General features: G+C 44.8%; 1 protein-coding gene across 1 annotated transcript in view; it reads right to left on the bottom strand.

Moving 5' to 3' along the window:
* PDE3B (phosphodiesterase 3B) overlaps window positions 1-24,197 on the bottom strand; it is a 1,361,488-nt gene that overhangs the window by 179,607 nt on the left and 1,157,684 nt on the right. The gene's annotated exons all lie outside the window — the stretch shown is intronic.

The raw sequence follows: 24,197 nt of genomic DNA, 5'->3' as shown, positions 1-24,197 counted from the left end.
ATTCCAAGCTTGTATAATCTTTACAGAGTTGTGGCTTATTACAGATATACTTTTTTGGGGAACAAAACATAAGGGTTTTAAGGTTTCTATTAATATAAAAGGTGTCTTTCCATTTCACTTTTATGTGAGATACGTCACTAACATTTAGATCATTTCATAAAAACGTGAAACTAGTAAACTGCTACTCCAGCACTGCTATATTTAAAAAATTCACACATTTATTTAAAGTTACCCAGTATAAGTTGGAGGCGTCTCAGGTGCTGCTTATAGGATGGAGACAGCAGTAGGACAAGCAGTTCTACGTAATTTATTTGCATAAGATGAGCCAACAATTTTCTTTACCCACCATCCTCGAATTCTGATACCTAGGTGTATGTATATTTGTTTATGTATATATGTGTATCTAAACATATGTATATATTTATGTAAATACGTATATGATGAGGCTTGTTTATATATATATATATATATATATATATATATATATATATATATATATATATATATATATATATATATATTTAAAACAAGAAGAAGAAATTGAGCACTCACATCACATGTTCCTAAAGAGGCAAATTGCAGCAAACGAGGGCTGTTTGATTCTGTTATATATCAACTTGACAAGTAAGAAAAACTCGAACTGCTGGGCAAAGTGGAAAGCATTATTTCTCTGGGCTTTTTGTAAACTTGGCACTGTGTACTGACCTGTACCCATTTAAAGGGGTGACCTCTACTGCAGAATATGAAAGCACGGGCATTACATTTTAAATAATGAGTACAACATAGAGAGTGATGGCGGCATCGCGATGACAAGGTTTGAAGAAGCAAATGCGAGTCCATCATCTGTCTTTTCACTTAAATCATGGAATAATCTATTTAAAGGCTGCTCAAGTGACTGTTTTTCTTTCATTTTTGCGCAAATCACATTGAGAAAGGCAAAGAATGCTGAAACGCGTCTGTGGCGCAATAAATTGGATCTAAAGTACCTCTGAGTGCTCCATTTCTTCTTCTTGTTTTAAATGAATAATGTGCTGCCACTTGCACATAATGGATGCACCCGTCAAGAGTTCGGCATTATTTAGTGGACTTTGGTTAGGAATGCATATATATATATATATATATATATATATATATATATATATATATATATATATATATAGAGAGAGAGAGAGAGAAAGAGAGATATCAACTGCTGATATTTACTGCCGATTATTCTGATTCAAGCATGTGAATCTATGAAAGATACCCCTGAGCCTCTGTGCTGAGGGTTCTAAAGGGTGGTCTCACCTGATTGGCTGGACTTTGGGTCTTTTCTAATGAAGCTAATAAGCTATGAAAGTGAATGTATTTTTTCATTGCCTTCAATGTAAAAAATGTAATCTACTGCTTTCTATGTACCGTGGGACTCCCACTTCGACAGGGAATGATTCAAGCATGTGAATCTATGAAAGATACCATCACTGGAGAACCTCAATTACAGGTAAGTAACTTATTTTCTTCTATATTTTTGTGTATTGTTTTGCTTTTCAAATCATTGAAATTGCTTAAGCCAGGGCCTTCGGATTCCACTAATGACTCAGAATGGGTCCCTAGATTCCAGTGATTTAGTAGGGGTCCCTGGATTCCAGTAATGAATCAGTAGGGGACCCCAGATTCCAGTAGTATGTGGGTGGCCACTGAAGTCAAAAGCTTAAGTTTCACTGCTGTAAGGTATGTATAAACTTGGCCTTGAGGCAGCTTCAGAATTATCTGCTGAGTTTGCTGACTCCAGCGATTTGCAGAAAGGTAATTCTTTTTCTATTTTAACTTTAGGAATGGGTTTAGGGTTAGTTCTAAGAATGACCATATCTGATTTAAATTGAAGAAAGGGTTGTGAGATTGTGAATGCTTGTATATCCCTAACCCTTTTCGCGGAAGTAAGCGCTAGAAGGAGTGCCGCCTTCTAAAAGATATATTTTAGGTCAGCCTTATGAATAGGTTCAAAGCGATGCCTCATCAATTGTGACAGAACAATACTGAGATGCCAGGAAGGAAGAGGGTGTTTAATCGGAAGAAACATTCTGAATAATCCCTCAAGGAACTGCTTTATTATCCTAGAGGACCATAAAGATGGTACAGCTGCAGTACGGCGGAATCGAGAGATGTTAGCCAGGTGAACTTTGATAGATGAAGGGGAGAGACCTGATTTCGCTAATTGCAGAAAATACGGAATTATCTGCTCTGGAGAAGACTTAAGAGGATCAATACTGAAAGTTTTACAACATATGCAAATCTTTTCCACTTGAGTTTGTATGTCTTATTCGTAGACTGGGCTCTGGCAAGCACCTGTCGACAGTCTGGTGGAATATTTAGGTTGCCAAACTCATAGAATTCAGGAGCCAGGCCGATAATCGAAGAGAAGTCGGGTTAGGATGACTGATCTGGCCTCAAGTCATCGTTAGCAAGTCTGGTATTGGTCTCAATCGAATGCGAGGTTGTTCTGAGAGGAGCAGGAGCTCCGTGAACCAAAACTGGTGTGGCCTTCTGGGGGCTATCAATATTAATCGGCAATGTTCTCTCTTTACCTTGGGAAGAATTGTCGGGATTAGTGGGGGTTGGGGAAAAGCGTAGGCATAAATCCCTGACCATTTGATAAAAAATGCATTCCTCTTCTACCCTCTCTGCGGTTACCAGCTTGCAAAGTATTGGTATTTTCTGTTCTCTCTGGTCACAAACAGGTCCAGACTGGGCTTGCCCCAGCAAGAAAGATACGATCGAGAGTTGCCTGATTGAGCTCCCATTCGTGGCAGGTCGTCGATGTTCTGCTTAGTGCATCTGCCAAAGTGTTGGACATTCCTGGGAGGTGTTTCGCTCAGAGATATATGATGGTGAAGTGTCCAATACCACAGCTCCTGCGCCTGGAGAGACAGCGCCTGCGATCTTGTACCCCCTTGCTTGTTGAGGTAATGCATGAAAGTGGTGTTGTCGGTTCAGATCACAACCGATGAGCCTCTGATCTTGGTGAGGAAGGTTTTGAGCACCAGGAACACTGCCTTTAATTCCAACATGTTGATGTGTAGTACTGATTCCTGTATGGACCATTTCCCTGTCACTGTTAGGTCTTCTAGGGGCGCGCCCCATCCTCTAGAGATGCATCCGTTGTCAGAATATGCACTGGCTGGTCCTTCAGAAAAGAGAGACCTTCAGAGATGAGAGTGTTGCTCTTCCACCATTTCAAGGCTTGTCTCGCTGGTGTGGTTATTAGGACAATATCATCGAAAGATCCGCTTATTTGCTTCCACTGATTGTCTAATTGTTGTTGAAGTGTTCTCATGTGAAGGCAGCAGTTGGATATAAACGGAATGCACAAGGAGAGCCTCCCCAGAAAAGATTTGTAAGTCCGGGCAGAAGTGGACCTTCTTTTGCTGAGACGGTACGCTAAATTTAGAATATTCTTCCGCCTGTCCTGAGAAGCGAAAGTTCTTGCTCGCTCCAAGTCCAAAACAGCTCCTAGGAAGGTGATGTTATTTGACGGTTCTAGGTGAGACTTTGGGTAGTTGACTGTTAGCCCTAATGTTTTGAAGAGGGACAGGCACTTTTCTGTGTCTCTGGCAGCCTTGGACGCCATTTGTGCCTTTATGAACCAATCGTCCAAGTATGGAAACACCTGGATTCCCAACTGCCTGAGGTGTGCTGCAACCGGAGCTAAGACCTTGGTGAGGCCAAACGGTAACACTCTGAACTGGTAATGGGTGCCTGCAACCTTAAAGCGCAAGAATTTCCTGTGACTGGGATGGATAGGGATGTGGAAGTATGCGTCCTGGAGATCCAAGGACATCATAAAATCTCCTTGGTTGAGTAATTGTAGCACATCTTGGAGAGTGATTATACAAATGGACTTTTTTCAGGAATTTGTTCAAATATAGAAGGTCTAAGATAGGTCACCAGTTTCCTGTCTTTTTCCACAAGAGGAAGAAGCGAGAGTAGAAGCCTATTCCCCTCTGAGACTTCGGTACAATCTCTATTGCTCCCTTGTCTTTCAAGCTGGCAATCTGTACCAGGAGCTCTTTTAGATGGGAAGGTGGGGGTCCTCGTGGTGGTACTTCTGGAGGAGATTGTTGAAACTCCAGGGTATGCCCCTTGTTGACAATATCGAGGACCCATCTGTCTGATGTGATCTGGGACCATTGGTGGGAGAATTTGGAAATTCTACCCCCTATCAGAGTGTTGAGATAGTGGTTGGTTGCAGGCATCTGATGGAGGTCAGTGTTTTCTGGCCGAGTCATTGCCTCTATAAGAGGACTTTCCTCTTGTGGTGTGTTGGAAGGTTGCAGACGATGGTTGCCGATAAGAGTGCAGCTGCTGTTGACTAATGGTGGTACGGAATTGACTTTGGTAGGGTTGGTACTGCCGATACTGATGCAGTCCGTCTCTGTAAGAGTAAAGTCCTCTCCTCTTGCCCTTTGAAAGGGCTGCCGTTTAAATTGCAGCGTACCCAGCGATCTAGCTGTTTTGGTGTCTGCCTTTATTGATTGCAGGGCGTCATCAACATGTTTGCCAAACAGCAGATCTCCGTCGCAAGGCATGTCTAGAATTTTTGTGTGGAACCTCTGGGCGGAAGGATGTAGCTTTAAGCCACCCCTGATGTCTCAATACTGCAGCCTCGGCTAACTGGCGGAAACCTGTAGATGACACATCTATAGCACAGTCTATAATCTCAGCAGAGATCTTCTCACCCTCCTGCAATATTTTACAAGCTTCGGTTCTAGTATCTTCAGGAAGGAGGTCGTTGAATTGGGAGATGTGCAACCACATTTGACGGTCGTATCATCCTAAGACTGACAAGGAGTTAGCTGCTGTGACCGTGGTGGCCGCCATAGTTGAAAACTTTTTCCCAATCAAATCCAATTGCCATCCTTCTCTATCCGGAGACGCAGGAAGCGGGGAGGACGGATTCCTGGATTTACGCTGGGCTGCTTGAGATATCACAGAGTCCTGCTTAGGGTGACCAATGAAACAGGCTGGTGAGTTGTCTGGTGCTTTGTAGTTCTTGTCCAGCCTTCGAAGCACCGCTGGAATCGAAGATGGGGTCTGCTTGACTTTTTATAGACCTCCTGCCAGATAAAGTCCACAATCGGTATAGCACAAATCGATTTCCTGGGGTCCTCCTTAAAGTCGTAGAGGAAACAATCCGACTGCTTAGACATGATGGACAGTTGGAACCTCTTCGCTGCTCTTTCCATCACACTATGGAAACCACCAATGTCTTATGGTGGAGAATCGACCGGTGGTGGCGTAGAAGGGGATGGTGTCTGTGTTTGATAATCATCCCATTCATGGACAAGCGACTCAGTGTCCTGTGTGTCTCCCTCTTCTTGTTAGTCTTCCGAAGAGGGCGGATCATTATCCTGACCCGACGATGGAATTGAAATAGGTCCTTGAGAGTCTGATGGTTGATTGGGAGGGCTCAACGGCATTGGCAGGTGCTGCACAGGAGTGGTTGATCCCAGTGGCCAGAAGCTAGAATAATAATCCTACATCATATGTTGGACATTGGAAATCAAGGACACTGCATCTGGACCATTGGTTCTTGTTGTAACTCTTGAGCCCCCGAGCGCCGATGTTCTCACAATGAGTGTTGTACGTATACCTGTTCACTCTCTACCTCATCATCTTCGTCTTGGCATTTTATTCTCAGGTCTGAAGAGCTACGTGCGACTGGAAACAGACCATCGTCCGAGTAGTTTTCTCCCTCTCCCTCAGCATCGTCATCAAAAAGATGATGTGGAGGTGCAGGTGATAAATGACTAGGTGAGGTATGAGAGGGTAATAGAGTCTGTTGACCGGAAGATTCTCCGGAATCTATAGCCGTGGATGCAGAAAACTGATCTGTTGACGGTGAGGTTGTCGAAGGTGCGATTGTAGACAGTGGGGTAGGCATTCGTGCCGCTGAAGTTGCCGTCAGTGGAACCGTCGTCAATGGGATTCTATGTAGCATTACCTGTCGACACTGATGTCGACCATGTGCGCGTTGACAATAGAGATTTTTATTTCTTCTCCGTCGATTTCTTTGTAATCTTTATCGCTTTGGGAGCTGAAGAGCCATACTTCAGACTCACCGATTTTATAGTTGTTGAAGACAATGGTGACAAAGTTATCATGGGCGACGATGGAGCTGTGAATGTCGCCGTCACTGTGGTCGTAGACGATGCAAAACCTGCCATCAATGACGCACTCGTCGACGAGGCCTTTGATGTCGACGGTGGCAGAGAGCTTGATGACCTCTTAAGTTTATCTGAAATGGCAGCTGGAGCGGACGGCTCAAAGCGAACCTTGCCACTATGTTCCCTTGAAGTTGAGGGAAATGCATGAGGTTTTTCTTTGAAAGAGTGCAGTTTCTTGGCTGCCTTACTGCTTTTGGGAGAAAAATTCTCCACAGATCTTACTTTTCTTTGAGGCCACTGAGGTGTCACTGTCCTCCTCATCAGAGAGAGATTCTCTGGATTTACGTTTTTGAAGCCAAAGAAGGAGCCTGGCTTTTCTCTCTCTCACTCTCAGAGTCTTGCTGGGAAGGTTCTACAAATCTTACAGTCCTTCACCTTGTGCTCTGGGTGAAGACAGTAGATGCAGTCTTTGTGAGGGTCCTCACAGTGAAGCCTTAGCTTACCACAGGTGCTGCAAGGTCGAAATAAACCTTTCTTTGCTGTAGACATGTTGAAGAAAGTACAGCTGATGATGTAGGAACACAATATCTGGAAACAGGTAAACTGAGCAGAGCTCAGGGAGACTCCCTTACACACAACGTGTGGTAGAAAATCTGAGAGTCTGAGCCTCTGTGCTGAGGGTTTTAAAGGGTAGTTTCACCTGATTGGCTGGACTTTGGGTCTTTTCTAATGAAGCTAATAAGCTATGAAAGTGAATGTATTTTTTCCATTGACTTCAATGTAAAAAATTATAATCTACTGCTGTCTATGTACAGTGGGACTCCAACTTCGACGACGGGGAATGATTCAAGCATGTGAATCTATGAAAGATACCCCAATACTGGAGAAATAAGGCTTCATCAAAAAATACACATGATGAAATATTTTATTGAATTCAGAAACAAATTTAAAAAATGAAAATTTAATGTGAAGGTTGAAACATTTCTAGAGTCAATTTAGGCCGCCCATCCGTAGTGTATTCTGCTTGTTGCTCATGCACTGCTCCTGTGAATCAATCTGAATATACCAATTACATTTTTCAGCCTTCAGTTTCAAATTTGTTCACATTTACCGATTTGTTTTCAATTTTATATTTTTCTCCCTTATTTATATACACCTCATGAATCTGTTAATATTTAATTTGCTAAGCAGTCACGAAACCCCTGAGTAAGCTTTGGGGACCTTCCGGGGTCTTCGGACCACAGGTTAAAACCACATCTTTGCAGGATGACTTACAAAATCATCTGAACCCACTGGCTGAAGGTTATGCTATTAGTGAAGGTCTGTAAAAAGCCCACATGCCAAAAGTGGAGTGGATTCTATTCAGGATACTGCACAATGCTGCCAAAGTTGCATTACAAGTAAGTTCACTGTCACTTCAATCCTGTGCCGTTAAAACGATTTTGAGCAGCTGTTTCCTAATTTATTGAAAAGACCAGTGCAAATGCAGTAAAAGTCATTTTTGGGAACACCTCCTGTCCCCAAGTCGCCCCGTGTCAATCGTGACGATCGCCTCTGGGGATGCTGCTCCTTTTGAATTCTGCAACAAGGATGTGTAGGCTATGCCTGCAAACAACACAACCTAAAATACCATGGGAAAAAAGTGGTTGACTGTATACCCACTATTAATGAAATGTGGCAGGTTACAAACTAACTTTTATATTGTAGTTTTGGTGAGTAGAACCTCCCAGCTCGAGTCAAGCACGACGTGTGATAAACTGGTAGGTAGTTGGGCAGTAGCGCGCTGGTGCAAGCACAGAAATGCCCCTTTAACTGCTTTAGGGTAAGCAAAATAGAGTAATTTCCAGGGGTTAATAGGCCCCGTTTAGTACACCTGCGCTCAGGGTACTAAAAAGGCCAGAAGACTCTGATGGGAAGGTCACTGGTTAAACAACCACTATGAATATTTTGAGGAACCGATTATAGACAGTGTCTTAATCACTTTCATAAAGGTGGGTCAGAAGTGATGACTTTTTGTATGAAATATGCTTAATTTGCAGGTGCAATGGAGCAAAAAAAGAACAATGGTCAAGATTCACACTAAGGCATTCCGCTGCAAAACAATGTGATGGGGATTTTATTTCTAAATGCTTCTGTATATATATTTAGATTAATCTGCACCACACATACTTATAAACTGTGTGATGTTCACTATAAGTGGACCATAGTTAGTGTAGGCCCCGATTTAAAATGGGTCACATTAAGTTGTCGTGTCTTCTGCTTGCCCTGCGTTTTTCCTCTTTCTCGTTGCAGTAGCAAAGCTGTGCCAGCCAATGTTAATTATTTCTTGTTTAGTTTCTGTGTGAATGTTTATCTGTGTATATTCCTTAGAAAAGAATATGATAAAGCCATCACCTGCACGTGGTACTGTCCTGACCAGATTGTATTACCCTGCAACAGATCCAGCTAAAGTTCATGCAGTGGAGACTCCATTGAGTGTGAGCTGATAGGAATACTGAAACTTATTAAAGCAATACGTTCGATCCGGGTTGTTTCTTTTCATGGGAGTCATAGGGAGTTGAAATGCTCCTAGAGGACACAATTTAACCATGCATTTCTGAGTTAGTTGGATTCAGATGCCTGCAGTATAAGGGGATACCTTCCATCAAACTTTTTGACAGGTGCCATGCCCCGTGATGGCGTAGGCAATGACGAGGGTGCCCTGCCCCAAGGGTGTCAATCAATCACTGTGCCTAATATGTGTCTGTGGCTATGTGACTGATAGCCCTAAACCTGTGCGTGGTGTGTGTGTGTGTGCCCGGACATGTTCAGGTTTTCACAACCCTTTGACAGCCTGAACAGCTTGCGCTGTGTGTAGATCTATCACAGTAAGTCTGGGTGTGTTAAGGTATGTGTAAAATCAAAGCCCTAACATTTTGCGCAATGTGTGAGTCTAACAGGGGCTTGTTGGGGCATGGGAAGAGCTGTGCTGGCTGTCTCAGCAGAGCAAAGGCAATGTGTGAATAGGCAGGGTGCCTCATGGCGGACTAACTCGGAGGTGGAGACTGGCAGTGGGAGTTTATATTAAAAAAAAAAAAAAAAAAAAAAAAAAAAAAAAAAGGAGTGGGATATTTTAAAAGGACCTCTAACAGCTGAAACAAACAGAATGCAGGATACATTTGTAAATCAGACCCACAATGTCAGAAACATTCAACATTTCTCAAGCTGAAAACCTTTAAAATGAATGGTCCCCTTGAAAGCCTAGTGTAAACAGACGCAACCAACACAATGCCAGAGGGAGCTTTAAATCAGAGACTATATGTCAAAGCATCAAGCCTACACAAACTAATCTGAAGGGTCCCAGAGCTGTCAAAATGCTGAGGAAGGTTGGAATTTGTGACCAGAGATTGTGAGGGCTGTGTCACAAGACACCATTTGATCTGCTGACAATCTCTGACAGGCATCACTATTCCCACAGTATGGTTAGCAGGGCCCAGTGCACAAAGGGGCTATAAAACACAATGTGAACACAAACCATTATTCTATAAAGCAATATATGCATATTATTAACAGTTGTCACAGGTATAGAAAAACCCTCTGTAACCCTGTACTCAGACCCATCTTGGACAATTTTAAGTCCCCACCAATTTGGAGTTGTGCCCAGCGCAAGGTTATTCCAGGACCCTACCCCAAGACACCCAACATGGCCCAGAAGGACGCACCCCCAAATGCAGGGGGAGACCAACAACTAATGAAGGTAAGTAACTGTCATATTTACATTTTATATTTAAGTTTAGAGCAAATAGGCCGCCTATACATACTATAACTAGCTCCAAATGTGAAATATAATGGTCGTACACAGGGCACTTTACAAATAAATAAAACGTTAAATATTTTGTTGTATTCACCCTGTGTTGGCAGTATTTGTGGTGGTGTGGCTGGTAACATCCTCAAGGGTATTCTCAGATTGTTGAGACGATGGCCCTAGTGAGGTCACTGGTGCTTTTTGGGGTTCTTCTAGTGTTTTTGGTGGTGTCTATTTTTTTTTATCTGAATCCACGACAAATATTATGCAGTTCTGAGCTGTGTTAAGGGCTGTTGGAGCTCGACTGGTCAGGCTGTCTAGGGGTCCCCAGCAATCCTAAGTACCATGGTGCGGTATGGGGTTCGTGATGGGTCTGGGAGCCGGCGCCTCACCCTAATGTGGCACCGGCTCCCGATATATTTTAAAAATCGCTGGGAGACCTGTGCCACACTGGTATGATGCCGGTCCCCACGTTGGACATGGGGCAGTGCAGTGGGGTTTGGGAGCAGGCGCTACGATGCTGAAGTGCCGGCTCCCCTAGGGGTATTTACATATAAAAAAAAAAAAAAAAAAAAAAAAGAACAGCAGGACCACTATGGTCCTTCTGGGAATGGAGCCACTGCAGCGTGTCCTGAGGCGGCGGCCTCCTACCTGCTTGCCGCGCAGCCCCGAAGTAGGAAGGAGGCGTTGTTTCCATAGGCCTCTGGGAGTTAAGGGTGGTATGCGGCAACACGGAGCCCTCTCAGGGCTCCGTTGATCCTCCAGGACTGCAGTAAACACTGAAATTTGGCCGCAGCCCTGGAAAAGTTGTAATCCCAGATTGGGCTGGTCTGGGGATGACTCGGGACAGGCCCCGCCCCCGCTACAATGGAAAGGGTTTCCCAAGCCGTCCCCTTTAAGGGTTAAGCGGCGATGCTTAAAGGCATCGTTGCACTGTGCCGGCCCTGGGGGGCTTGTAAATTAAATAAACAGCATACATGGTCGCACTGTGTTTAAAGAAATACAGTGTTTGTTTTAAATTTTATTTTTAAATAAAAACGTCCTGGTACCCATAACTCAGCACTGAAACAGGAGGCTGCAGCAATTAAATGTGTGAACAAAGAATAGTGAGGCTGCCTAACCCTGAAGCAATCTCGACCCTCTTTAATGCATTTACAGCTTGCCCCCCCACCCTACAGCTCACAGGGGCGGCTGGATGTTTTTAACCCCTGCATGCTCGTTTCCACTCTATCCCAACAGCTTTCCACCCGTAGTGTCTTTTGCTCAAAGTAAATGCATAAAAGTCAGGGGAAATTTATGCTTTGGATCAGAGTCTTGCACTGATGAAATTAAATAAATTGTGCTTTAAATGCTGTTTTCCTTAATTTGTTTTTAGTGGGGATGCTGTGTGAGAGGCTATTACCGTCATTTTGCTGTGAAATGTGCCATAAAAAGTTTATTTTAGGGCAGAATATGTGTGAGGGCAATATTAGTAAGCTGCTGCTGTGTTACAATATTGAAAGCACATGTCGCTAATCCTAAATATTAGAATGTGGCCCACTTTGTCAATGTTTACTTTATGCGCGCTGTAAACGTCTAAATGTATAAAAATATGTTGTTTGGGGCCAATAATGCTAAGGTTTGATTGCGTCTAATGCAACAATGTGCTTTTTAAAATTTTTTCGAAGTAGTTCAAACCTTGATGTTTTGTGATGTTTTATTCTGTGCAGTTTTCAAACTGTCCACTGGTTTGTTTTAATACGTGTAAATTGCCTATGTTGAAAAGTGATGTTGTCCCAGAGACTTGTTTGTGAAACGGTGATGTATCAATTGGGCGCTCGCCGACTGTTAAGGTGTGATAAGCTGAAAATATAACAAGGGTGTTTTTAACATTTTTCTAAGTAGTTCAACTCCTGATGTTTTGTGGTATTTTATTCAGCTCAGTTTTCAAACTGTCCATCCCCACCGGTTTGTTTTAATACCTGCAAAGTGCACGTGTTGAAAAGTGATGGTGTCCCAGAGATTTGTGTGTGAAACACCTGCTTGTAGTATTTTATTAGTGGTGCACTGCGTACTGTGCTGTGTTAATATAAAATGCACACGTGGTCTTTTTGTAATGTATCATATCCGCTTTTGCAACTTTAGCTAACGCTTGCAACCTGCGTACTGGTGTAAAAGTTTTGATGCCATTTTCAATTTTCATAGTCTTTTTTCAATGGTGTGATTTGCTCCCTTTAATGCTTTTAGGCTGTCAACTATGTTTAGAGCTGGTCAAAATAAATGTTGCAATTCTGCGCAAATGTTGTAACATGATCCGTCTAGGTTTTGATGTTTCTATTTCAAAAATGTTTTACTTAACGGTGTAGCCCCATGTACCTAAAACCTGCAGCTCATGTTAGATATTATTTTAATGTTAATTTGTCTGCCCTGTATGCAGGATATCCCCGAACTAGCGTGGACATTTCAACAAACTGAAGCCTTCCAACAGGGTACTAGTATTTAGAGCCTTGTAGCTTAAAAACCCATTGTCACCCCTAGTGTTTTATCCTAGGTGTTTTATTTAATATTTTTTTGGGGGTTGGTGGGTGGTCCGGAGAGTTCTGAAACCCCAGCAGCACCTGCGCACAGTGCAGACCTTGAACAGGAGCAAACACCAGTACACAGTCCCTATGACGCCTACACCATCGAGGCCTTGGGTTACCACGATCATCAATTAAGTTCCCCAGACCCAATGTCCCCTGCCACACCCCCAGGAGCGTACGACCCTACCAGTACTGTGTCAAGGGTAATAATGTCACCAGCATTAACATAACCTGACAGTAGCTTAGGGTGGAGCGACGGTCAAAACCATAGTTTTGAAACGTCTTTTAGCAACTCTCAGGCCTCCAAAGCCCCTGGATGTTCGCACTGGGGCACATGTTGTGTGAAGCACCAGAGTCCTGATCTACACAACAGCACTGTTGACGATGACACAGCAGGCGCCCCTAAACTAGATCTGTTAGACCCTAAGAATGTGCTAGAGACCTACATTAAAGACATCCAGGGGGCTGTCAGAAACCTAAAAGCGTCGCTCCGCTCTAAAACATTAAAACAGGGGAAGACTGGAAAAGGGAACTGGCCCTTGAGGTCCATGCAGAGGTTGGTAAATCAGAGGCTGGAGTGGTGTAGAACCAAGGTGATCCAGGCCTGTGAAGCAGCTGCTACGAACATAGGGGCGATGCCAGTGTGATTAGGATCGAGAAGTGCCCTACGGGGCAACGGTTCAACATTCACAGGGCCCAAATAAAACAAAAGGTAGGGGCTATACTAACTAAAGCCCCACGTTTCTTATGCACCATCAAAACTAAAAATCATATAGAACACCCTAAAGTTTCAAAGATATTGCCATCAGCATCTAAAGCCGGCCCTTCATGTTCCCAAAAGATACACTTCAGTGAGAACACAGGGACCGTCACAAACTTCAAACCCCCTCTGCGACCAGCAGGGCGACTCAAAGAACCCAAAGACTTAAAAGATCCATCCGAGGGACCTATAGTCGGGTCCTCAGCAGGGTCAGCTCGAGTGCATTGCGGAGGTCGTTCAAATAGGTGGTGGGAGACTCCCTAAAAGCGGGTGGGCTGGTAAGAAGCAAAAGTGGGCAGACAGTGCCAAACAGCGCTGGCTTTCATTAAGTAAATTAAAGAAATGCAGAATATGTGCTGTGCGGAGGTTAAACAATACATGTGCCTTAAACAACAGTCAGACCCCCCCCCCCCCCAAAATGGCCCTCCTGAGAGTCCCCCCTCCAGCATAGATCCTCAACCTGGGGCTTCAAATATAGGCCCTCATTCCGACCCTGGCGGTCAAAGACCGCCAGGGTTGGGGCAACGGAAGCACCGCCAACACGGTTTCCCGCCGGATTAGCCCCAGCTGGGAGAATCCTCCATGGCGGCGCTGGGGATTCCGACCCCCTTCCCGCCAGCCTGTTTCTGGCGGTTTTCACTGCCAGAAACAGGATGGTGGGAACGGGTGTCCTGGGGCCCCTGCACTGCCCATGCCACTGGCCCCAGTATGCTTTTCACTGTCTGCTTAGCAGACAGTGAAAAGCGCGACGGGTGCAATTGCACCCGTCGCACACCTGCAACACCACCGGCTCCATTCGGAGTCAGCTTCTGTGTTGCAGGTCCTTTCCCGCTGGGCCGGCAGGCGCTCCCTTGGCGGGCGCCCGCCGGCCCAGCGGGAAAGTCTGAATGGCCCCAGCGGTCTTCTGACCGCGGAGCGGCCAATTGGCGGTTACCGTTTGGCGGGCGGCAACTGCCGCCCGCCAAACTTGGAATGACCCCCATAGTGTTTCTAGAGAGCGTGAGATGGTATAGTCACAACGTAAAGCAGTTTAAAGCTACAGAGCATTATGAGGAGTTTAGGTTTGTTAACCTAGACCCAATAAACTCCTCCGATCAGGGTGTTATAGCTATCCCCCAGGCTGTACAAACGCTAATAGAACGATTGTAACACGATGTGGGGCCTAACGATTTCTTCCAGCTATGTTTTCAGGGGCAGGGTCAACAGTCCTCTGTTCACTAGACGGTCATCTCAAGATGTATTTCACACTGTGACGTTTCTAGAAAACCTGTCTAAGCTCTTACAGAACAAGGCTTAATTAATGTCGTACGGGACCTTCCGAATCATTGGCCTCATTGTGAGGGGCCATGTGGGCGCTGCTTCCAGAACCTTAAAGAGCGTCATGTACAGTAAAATCGACAGCAAGAAATATTGATGGTTGCTTGACTTCAAAACCGGAGCGACCAATATGTGTGTGGCTGCGAACATCGCAGGTTTCTCGATGGACCAAGCTACCCCAGACCACGTCATTATGTCTATTGTGGCCGAAGCCCAGGAGGCGCTCCAAATACCGCCTGACAGGTTGGTTTGGGGGACTTTTTGAGAACCATTTTGCCGTTTCGGTTAAAGTTCTGTACCACAGCGGTTTTCGGAAGTACTTTAACTACTGCTGACCGTGTGAAAAACACAACTGTTTATGTGCTCCATCACAAAAACCACTTTTACAGTATCTTGAACCTGAAGGGTTTTCTAGGAGCCTAGTACGTGTGCGAGCATTGCGACCACATACAAGAACCGGACCAGGCACCAGTGCGAAATACACTATAAAATGTGTCAGAGGGACAACTCCGGTGACGACGACGTTCAGAAAGTGAGCTATTCGAAATGTAATCTGTTTAGTCGGTCACAAGACTGCTTGAACGTTCAAGTCAGCCTCGCACAATGCGTCCGTAAATAAGACTGTCAGACTTGCGGGCGCTACAAGGCCGCCAACCATGATTGTAAAGGTATGCAATGTCCCAGGTGTAAAGCGTATTTGTAGCCAGAACAGCACATGAGGGTTACATGCTCAAAGGCTTCCCCCAGAAAAAAACAGAAGACTATATCATATTCGATATAAAGTGTACAGGAGACAGGTACCAGCCTAACTACATTTACGCTCATCATCTAACAGCCAATGAAAACTGGGAGTTTGAAGGCAGATTGTGCGTGAATTATTTCCTCAAAATGTTCATGCAGCCGAAATACTACGAGTATACCATGCTGGCTCACAACTCGAAAGCATACAACTCGTTCTTTATTCTCCAGGACCTGATTCATGAAAAGATGGATGTAGAGCTCATCACCCAGGGCTCCAAACTGATGCTGTTAAAAGGTTGAGCCTTTTGAAATTAGATTCATATGCACCTTGAATTTTCTGACCATTAAGTTGAGCAAGTTGCCAAAAGCCTTTGGTTTGAATGCTGTAAAGGTTATTTCCCGCACTTTAACACATGGGCTAATCAGAATTACAGCAGTCCTATGCTTCTGCCCGACAATTATGGTGTTGAGTACATGATGCCATCAGATAAAGAGAGCTCTACAGTGGTATGATGAAAACCCTGAAAATCGGTTACATTTTCAAACAGAATTGAAAGCTTACTGTCAGGCAGATGTAATGATCTTGCGAAAAGCGTGCAACCTTTTCAGAGACATTGTGGTGGAGATGATGAAACAGGTCACGATTATCAAAACCAAATCCCATAAGAGGAAAGAAATTGTGGCATACCTATACCCATTTAAGAACATTACGCTGGTTTCCATGTGCATGTCTATTTATCAGCATGTTTTTAAAACCTCAAACCATAGCTCTAGTACCGCCTGACCGCTATAACAGTAAACAGAAACGTTATTCCACACAGTCTATTCAGTGGCTCATGTACGTCTTGGAGAAAGGGAACATCTTCATTCAACACGTGTTGCAGGGCGGCGAATACCACTTGGGCCGCTACTACCTAGACGGGCATCCGTTCATTAACGGGGTACCAACCACCTTTGAGTTCAACGATTGCTTTTATCACGGTTTTCTGCATTGTTACAAACCCCATGAGTTTAATGACTGTAGGGCACCACAGTTTCATGGGAAACTGTGCCTGATTTGATCTACTTTATGACAACAATTTGTCTTTGTATTTGAGATATTAAATTCCTTTGAATTATATTGACCAATGCATTCCTATACTGACTACCAACATAATTAAGTTGAATGATTTGAGTTTCTAACTTTGCTAATCTGTTACTAAACCTCCTTCATTTTCTGTGGAGCCAAACTGCGCTTCACAATATTTAATCTGATTTGCAGTGTTATGCCTCATTTCGAGACAAAAGGTTCATCCGCTTGCAATAAGCTTCAACTAGAGTTTGCACCAGAAATATGCGTGCTGCAAATCTGCTGCGACAAAATATGGTAGCATATGATGGTTTCCACTGGGACAGAGGGAATTAGAATCTGCCCCAGAGACGGATAAAAGCTGCACCACCCAAGCCTGCATTCCCAAGTGTCCATGGCTCAGTGCAGAGTATTGACGGTGTTCCAGCATTCCTTAAGCTGATGCAGTGTTCTAGGAGAGTGAGAATAATTAGGGTAATGCGTCTTTGATTCTGTGTTGTCGAGGGTAGCAGTTTGTGTGGTTTTGTTGAGTTACTGTGTGATAGGAATGGGAGTCTAGTTGGCAGTGGCTTGCACCCTGTCCAAGTAGGGACCCTTCCTTCTAGTCAGGATAAGGGAGTTACACACCTAAAATAACCCCTCCTCACCCCCTTGGTAGCCTGGCACTGGCAGACAGGTATTCTCAAAGGCAATGCCTAAACCGTTTGCACATAATACACAGTAATACAGTGAAAACACTACAAATTGACACCACACCAGTTTTAGGAACAAAAAAGAAAATATTTATCTGTGTATAAGACCACCAAAATAAAAATACAATATACAGGAATAAAGATACAATCTTTGTAAGAATCAGTTTAAAATACAGTTCCTTGAAGTCGATATCTCAGTCTGTGGTATCACAGCGTTGTGAACAACAAATCCAATAGTGCAGGCTGGGGGCAAGGTTGCGTGCCAGCTACGGTATCGGGAAGACCCGCAAACAATACCTTGGAAATGCAGGGCATTGGAGACCTTGCGTTGAGATCTGAAGTTTCAGCTTCAGTTCTGTAGGTCAGTGTAGGAGTTGTCAGGCCCTTGAAGTCACACGCGTTGCAGATCAAACTCAGTTAGGGAGAAGTCAGGAATGGTAGCGTTAGGGCTGCGATGCAAAGCAGGACGATGTGATGTGCTTTGCTCACAGGTCACGGTGCAGGCAGAGGCTCGGTGACAGTGTCGTTGGTGAAACCAGGACTGCAGTGTGAGGCAGAGGAATGTAAAATGCCCTGTCTATAGGTCGCAGTGCAGGCAGCGACGTCGTCGTTGCTGAAGAGCTGTTGATCCAAGGTTTCGATGGCAAGCGGGGCAATGCTTAGTGCCCACAGATCATGGTGCAAGCAATGGCGTCAGTTGAAGAGCCTTAAGTCGATGTCCCTGACACCAGTGGACCAGGGCTGCTTCATATACCTCATGAGCAGTGCCCATCGGCCATGGTGCAGGCAGCGTCGTCCGCGATACCAGGGCTGCGGTGTGAAGCAAGGCGATGCAACGTGTGCCGGCCGCATTGGTGAGACCAGGGTTGCACTGTGAAGCCGGGCGATGCTCCATGAGGTGCTGTCAAGTCACAGCGCAGGCAGTGGCGTCGTAGTTGGTTTTTTTCTGTTACACCACAGAACACACAGTCCCCAGTGCTGCAGGAAGATGAACTTGAAGTCCTTGATGTTCCTAAGACTTCCAACAGGAGGCAAGCTCTACTTTAAGCCCTTGGAGAACCTCAGGAAAGAAGTTGCAGAAAGTTCAGTCCAGTCCTTTCACTGCTCAAGACAGAAGCAGCAGGCCAACACAGCAAAGCAGAAGTACCTCAAGACAACTTCTCCAGCTCTTCGCCTTGGCAGGTTCCTTAGTCCAAAAAAGTTGTAACGTTCTGGGGTCATGGCCCCACTACTTATACTAGTTCTGGCCTTTGATGTAGGCAAACTTCAAAGGCAGTCCTTCCTCCTCACAAGATCCAGTTCTTTTCTGCTCTGTCCCAGACATTCTTTAGGAGAGGGAGACTTGTGCAGGACAGGTCAAGGCCTATTCAGGATCAAGAGTCAACGCATCCCACTACTCTAGCCCAGGAAAACCCATCAGGATATGCAAGGCACACCTAAGCTCCTTTTGTGTGACTGTTTAGAGTGTATGTAGGAGGCCTCAGCGGTTAGCTACAGAGACGTGGATTCCACAGGCAGGCACAGAATGGTTAAGCAAGAAAAGGCCCATCTTCCATCTTCTAAAAGTGGCCTTTTCAAACCCACAATTTAAATAATATCTTCACTAAAAGATGTATTTTTAAAGCGTGAGTTCAGAGATCCCGAACTCCAACTTCCTATCATCTTCCCATGGGAGTCTGAACTTGAAAGGTGTTTCAAGGCAGACCCCATGTTAACCTATGGAACAGATAGCCTTTCAAAAGTGAAAAACGAAATGCACCGTATTTCACTGTCAGGAAATGTGAAAGCATCACTACATGTCCTATCTTCTAGATACACTGCACCCTGTCCATGTGGCTGCCTGTGGCTACCTTAGGAGTGACTTACATGCAATCAAAGGGAAGAGTTAAGCATGGCAACTGGATGTACTTGCCAGGTGGATATGGCAGTTTAAAACTGTGTGCAGACACTATAATGGCAAGTCTGAGACGTAGACATGGTTATAGGGCTACTTCTGTGGGTGACACAGTCAGTGCTGTAGGCCCACTAGTAGCATTTGATTTACAGGGCCAGGGAACACATGGTGCGCTATACTAGGGACTTAATAGTAAACCAAATATGCCAATCATTGATAACCAATCATAATTTACACAGGGAGCATATACACTTTAGCACTCATTAGCAGTGGTAAAGTGCCCAGATTCCTAGAACCAAGAAAAAGGGGATCAGAAAAATAGACAAAAGACCTGGGGATAAACCTGCAAAAAGGGCCAGGTGCAACTGTGTGCTTCATAGTATGATGTCATTGTCAAATTGAGTCCTGAAGGGCTCTATGTCATAGCTGAGAACTGAAGAACTAGTTAATTACCTAAAGTAACGCCTTATTTGGTAGAGACTCTAGCCACAGATTCCTTCCATTAGAATTATCCCCAGGCCTCAGACTAGATGTGAATTTTTTTTGTGACCAGTACCCATGCATTCCAGTAGGTGGCATCGCTCAGCTCTGAGTGGCGCCATCGTCCACATCAGAATTGATGTGCCCCGGTGCCTAAATAGGCGCCACCCCAGAGCGCTGATGTCAGTTTTGTTTTGCAATTTTCCACGACAAGAGCGCAGAGCCACAAAGAACACTAATCACTGGTGTGTAAAACCAGGTCCCTGAAAGATCAACTCTCCTCAATCCCAGCCCTGGTGTACAGAGAGCCCAACAGATGTTGAACCACCAGCGATTTGCCCTGATGTTCCCGCATATCTAGAGGTGCAGGGCCTCTTTACAAAGGGTCAACGACCACACCTTGCCAAAGATGGCCACTCCATCCCAGAAGTGATACATTTGTCACTACTGATCAGATTGGGGAAGGGAGAGTTTTTGGCTGCTGACAATCACATTTCATTAACCAGCACTGTTAATCTTATGCAGTGCCCTCTGAGTCTGGACCATGTCGGTGAGATTCCCCTGATGCTGTGCCCACTGGAACTTCAGGTCCCACTGCAGAGCCCACATATGCCAGGAGGCATGTGTCACAAGCAGGGCGTAGGAGGCCATAAGGCCAAGCAGCCTCAAAGTCAGACTCACCAAAGCACAGGATAGAGGCTGAAACATCGTATTTTAGCTTGAACATCAAGGACTGGCCATTTGGAAGGATAAGCCTGGAAGTGCACTGTGTCCAGAACAGCTCAAATTAAAGGGAATGTCTGAGAGGGAATCCGGTACGACTTCAGTACATTTATATTGAACCCTAGGGGGTGCAGGTGGTTTGCTGTTATCTGGAGGTGGGAGACGACTGCCTGGGACAAGCTTGCCTTTAACAGCCAGTCGTTGAGGTAGGGGAAGACTCCTACCTGTGATCTCCACAGATGAGCAGCAACCACCCCCATCACCTTGGTGAACCCCCTAAGGGGTGCTGGTAAGGCCAAAGTGGAGCACAGTGAACTGAAAGTGCTCATGACCTACTGTGAACTGCAGGTAATGTTTGTGGACAGGCAGAACGGGAATGTCCTGGAAGTCCAAAGCTTCCATCTGATATCCCATGTCCAGGACAGACAGGACTTGAATGAGCATAAACATTTTGAATTTCTCCTTTCCTGGAAGAAATTGTAAGGTCACAGGCCTAGAATAAGACAAAGACCTCCTTCCTTCTTGGGTGCCAGAAAGTAGCAGGAATAGCAACCACAATCTACTCTTGCTACCGGCACCCTCTCTATGGCTCCCTTGGCCAAGAGAGCTGCCACTTCTTTGTATTTATGTTTCATTAATGCAAATCCATGATTATTAGGGTGAGTGCTCTACAGAAATGTTGTAATCCTCGGACTGTACTACTGACATTGAGTGGTTCCAGTATAAAAATGTATACACACGGTTGCAAAGTTTAACAAAATGAGGCTACATGTAATGTTCCTACAGTTCTCTCTGCAGAATCTTTTAAGCAAGATTGATGATTCTTTGCTTTCAAAATAGGTTGTTCACCAAAAATTCAACTAGGAAAAAAAACTTTTTCTAAACTTTGAAATTTAGGATATTTCTTTGAAACATGTTATAGTAAAATATGTTGATGTATGCTAAAATTTCCAAAAATATTCATAATGGAAAATCAGGGTGAAAAGTTTCAAAAGTATTATGGAAAACATGAAAACAAACAAGCAGTGGCATAGCCAAAAGGTCTGAAATTGGTGGTCAGCCTTTTGGTTTTGTCAATATATGTCTTGTTTTGACCTGGTTATCTTTATAGCTGTGGGAGCAGCCTGACACTCACAATAATAATAAACATTGGTAAAAATAAAAATGTGTTTTGTTCTCAAAACCCACACGTTGCCACACCATCCCTGGGACTGAATAAAATTACTTTAAGTGCCAATATGCTCCTTGTGAAAGAGCAACAGTGAAGCTAGTCAACACACAGAGAAAGAGAGAATTTTAATAAAAAACAAATGGTCTTCGTTAATGCCATACCTAATTAGGGGCCCAAATCTTAAAGAAGGTCAAAAAAGAGTATGCATATGCCCTTGCTTTAGTGCATATTTATGGCTTTCTTGAATTTGCAGAAGTAGGGCAAGAAATTGTACTCCTAATAAATATTTATTAATTGCCTTTTTCACAAGCGAACATGCATGTGTAGATTTACTCATGCGAAAATCTGTCGAATGTTTAGAAGCTCTCTTTCCCTCCAACTATTACTTTTCCCCAAATCTGAAAGCCATTTTTCTTCTGCCGTTCTCAGCTGTAAATTTCCAAACTTTTCAGTATGAAGAAAGATTAAAGAGCTGATGAAACATGCTCGTACTAGTAGATGTGCACAAGACTCAAAAGGGCATTCCAACCCTGGAACTATTAGTTACTGCTACCGCCAGCCCCAGGATGTAGATATGCTGAAAGATGGCAATATGAGGGAATTGTTAATATTCAGACACTATAGTATTAGCCCAGGCATAATCAGTGAGGCTATACTCAGAGCTCCTAAACAATTAAATTGCTGCCATAATATGTTGCTGCAATATGGGAAACCAAAGGGACTATTTGTTTTTGTTTTTTACAGGGCAAGCAGGTTTATGAAGCAGCCTGCCCCATGGGCAAGTAGTTATCTTATTAAATTCCACACCCTGATTCGACCTCCAGTATTGCAGGTGATTGTCTATCCTACCCCCCACTTGTTGCCCATGATGGTGAGAGGGAAAAGTAAGGAGGCTTGGAGGCTGCAGGTGCAGAGGGAGTGGTGTACTGGCCTGACCACTGGCTGCCTGACCCGTGAGGTCTGTGGGTATCGCCTTCTAAGCCATGCAGGGGCCTGGGATGTGTGGGTAATGGGGTGCCTGGGCAGGTAGAGATGTGGTTGGAAGCCCCCTCCATGTCGCAAATGGCGGGCTGGGTTTAGTGAGGTGCCATAGAAAGGCCTAAGGACCTGGCCGTAACTCTGCTATCCTTGAAGCGCTTCAGCGCTGAGGCCGCCTTCTCTCTAAAGAGACTAGAGTCATCAAAGGTCATGTTCATAAGTGAAACTAGGCCATCCCCTGAAAAGTCACTTGTCCTCAGCCATGCACTGCGCTGTAAGGCCACTGATGCCAGACAATGATGCTATTCACAGGAGCCTCTGTGCAGAGCTTGGACCAGACAGCAAGCAGGATGTCTTTGGGGGCATTATTAAATGGGTGAAGCATTTCTGAAGAAGGGGGGGAGGACTCTCAGCTGAAGCACCTCTGTCAAGACATAAGTCTTGACAGCCATGGAGGGCAGCTGGAGGTCCAGGGCCTTGGTCCCCCTCCTAACCACCAAAGTAAATGAGACGTCTGGCTCCGTAGCCACAGTAGGAAGAGAGACCAGTACCTGGGGAGGTGTCCTGCCCACTGGCATCCTGACAAATCCTCACACCAGTCCACATTGGCGTGTGGCGGCTGGTATTCTTCAGGGTCCACTGGCCACTTCCAATCTTCCCAAAGTCCTAGCCCATAGTCAACATGCCTCAGGATCTGGCATGGAGGGAATTACTTCAGTCTGTGTCAGACAGCACCCCTCCATCTCTGTATCAAAGTCGCGGATAAAAATGGGGACTGTGCTGCTAGTCCAGATGAATCTCTGGATCCAATGGATGTAACTGGTGCCAAGGACGAACCCACCGGCAGGCAACCAGTAGGGACTCCTCTCGAACCGCCAGGGCACAAAGGCGCTCCACGTGGATCACCCCATCTCCAGAAAACTCAGGGAGGCAGGGAGATGGGTAACATGCTGGCTCAACCGTTTAGCAAGGCCTCGAATGTTGACGCTCCCTTGTCTCGTCAGATGACTGACAGCTTGAAGTCGAAGAACTCTTCTTTGTGTCGGAATGGGATGACTTCGATGAAGATTGAAGGCTCCAGGACCGATCCCGGGACCTTCCTCTTGACCGGGATCAGGACCCTTGTGGCCTCACACGTCGAGTGGCAAGAAACTGAAGGGATCACTCCAACAAGTACTAGGGGTGCGTGGCATGACAATCGACGCAGGTCTTGGCAGTGTGGCTACGCCCAAGACACGAGAGACAGAGAAGGGCAGGTCTGTCACCAACATTTCCTGTTGTGACAGGCGCTGAAGGGCTTGAATCCAGCTTTCCTTGCAGACATACCTGCCACACCAGTAGATAAGTGCAAAAGAACTTCAACAAAATGTCAAAAAGCAAATAAGATAGCTGTAAGAAGCTTGCTCTCTATATAGTGCACTAAAATGAAGTACACTGTGCAGAGAGTCCCTTGGATTCCCAACTGTTATTGCAGAAGTAAAAGTAGATGGGATTAATGCTCTATTTTGTGGAAGTGTGGGCGAGCAGTTGGGCTTATAAGAGCGTAGTGCTAAGCATTTCTTGTACTTATAGAGGCAATAAATGAGACACACAATGAATAAATTTGAGACCAATTTAGAAAAATAAATATTTTTATATATGTTTCAAACCTAAGAACTTCGTAAATAGGTAAGTTGATGTTTAAGCACGAATACTTAATAGTTTCAAAAGTAAACAGTGCAATTTTCAGAGTTCGCTCAACGTTATAGTATGGAGGAAAACAATGTTCTGCAAATACAGGGACTTATGAAGCCAATCTCAGGGAGTCTAGGTAAGTACTGGGCACTAATCAAAACTGCACCAACAGGTCACACCGGGTGGCACTGGGGCAGGCGGGTGCAGAGG

Source organism: Pleurodeles waltl, chromosome 3_1, assembly GCF_031143425.1.
Source record: "Pleurodeles waltl isolate 20211129_DDA chromosome 3_1, aPleWal1.hap1.20221129, whole genome shotgun sequence".
NCBI classification, from domain to species: domain Eukaryota; kingdom Metazoa; phylum Chordata; class Amphibia; order Caudata; family Salamandridae; genus Pleurodeles; species Pleurodeles waltl.
This window is presented reverse-complemented; position numbering and strand designations above follow the sequence as displayed.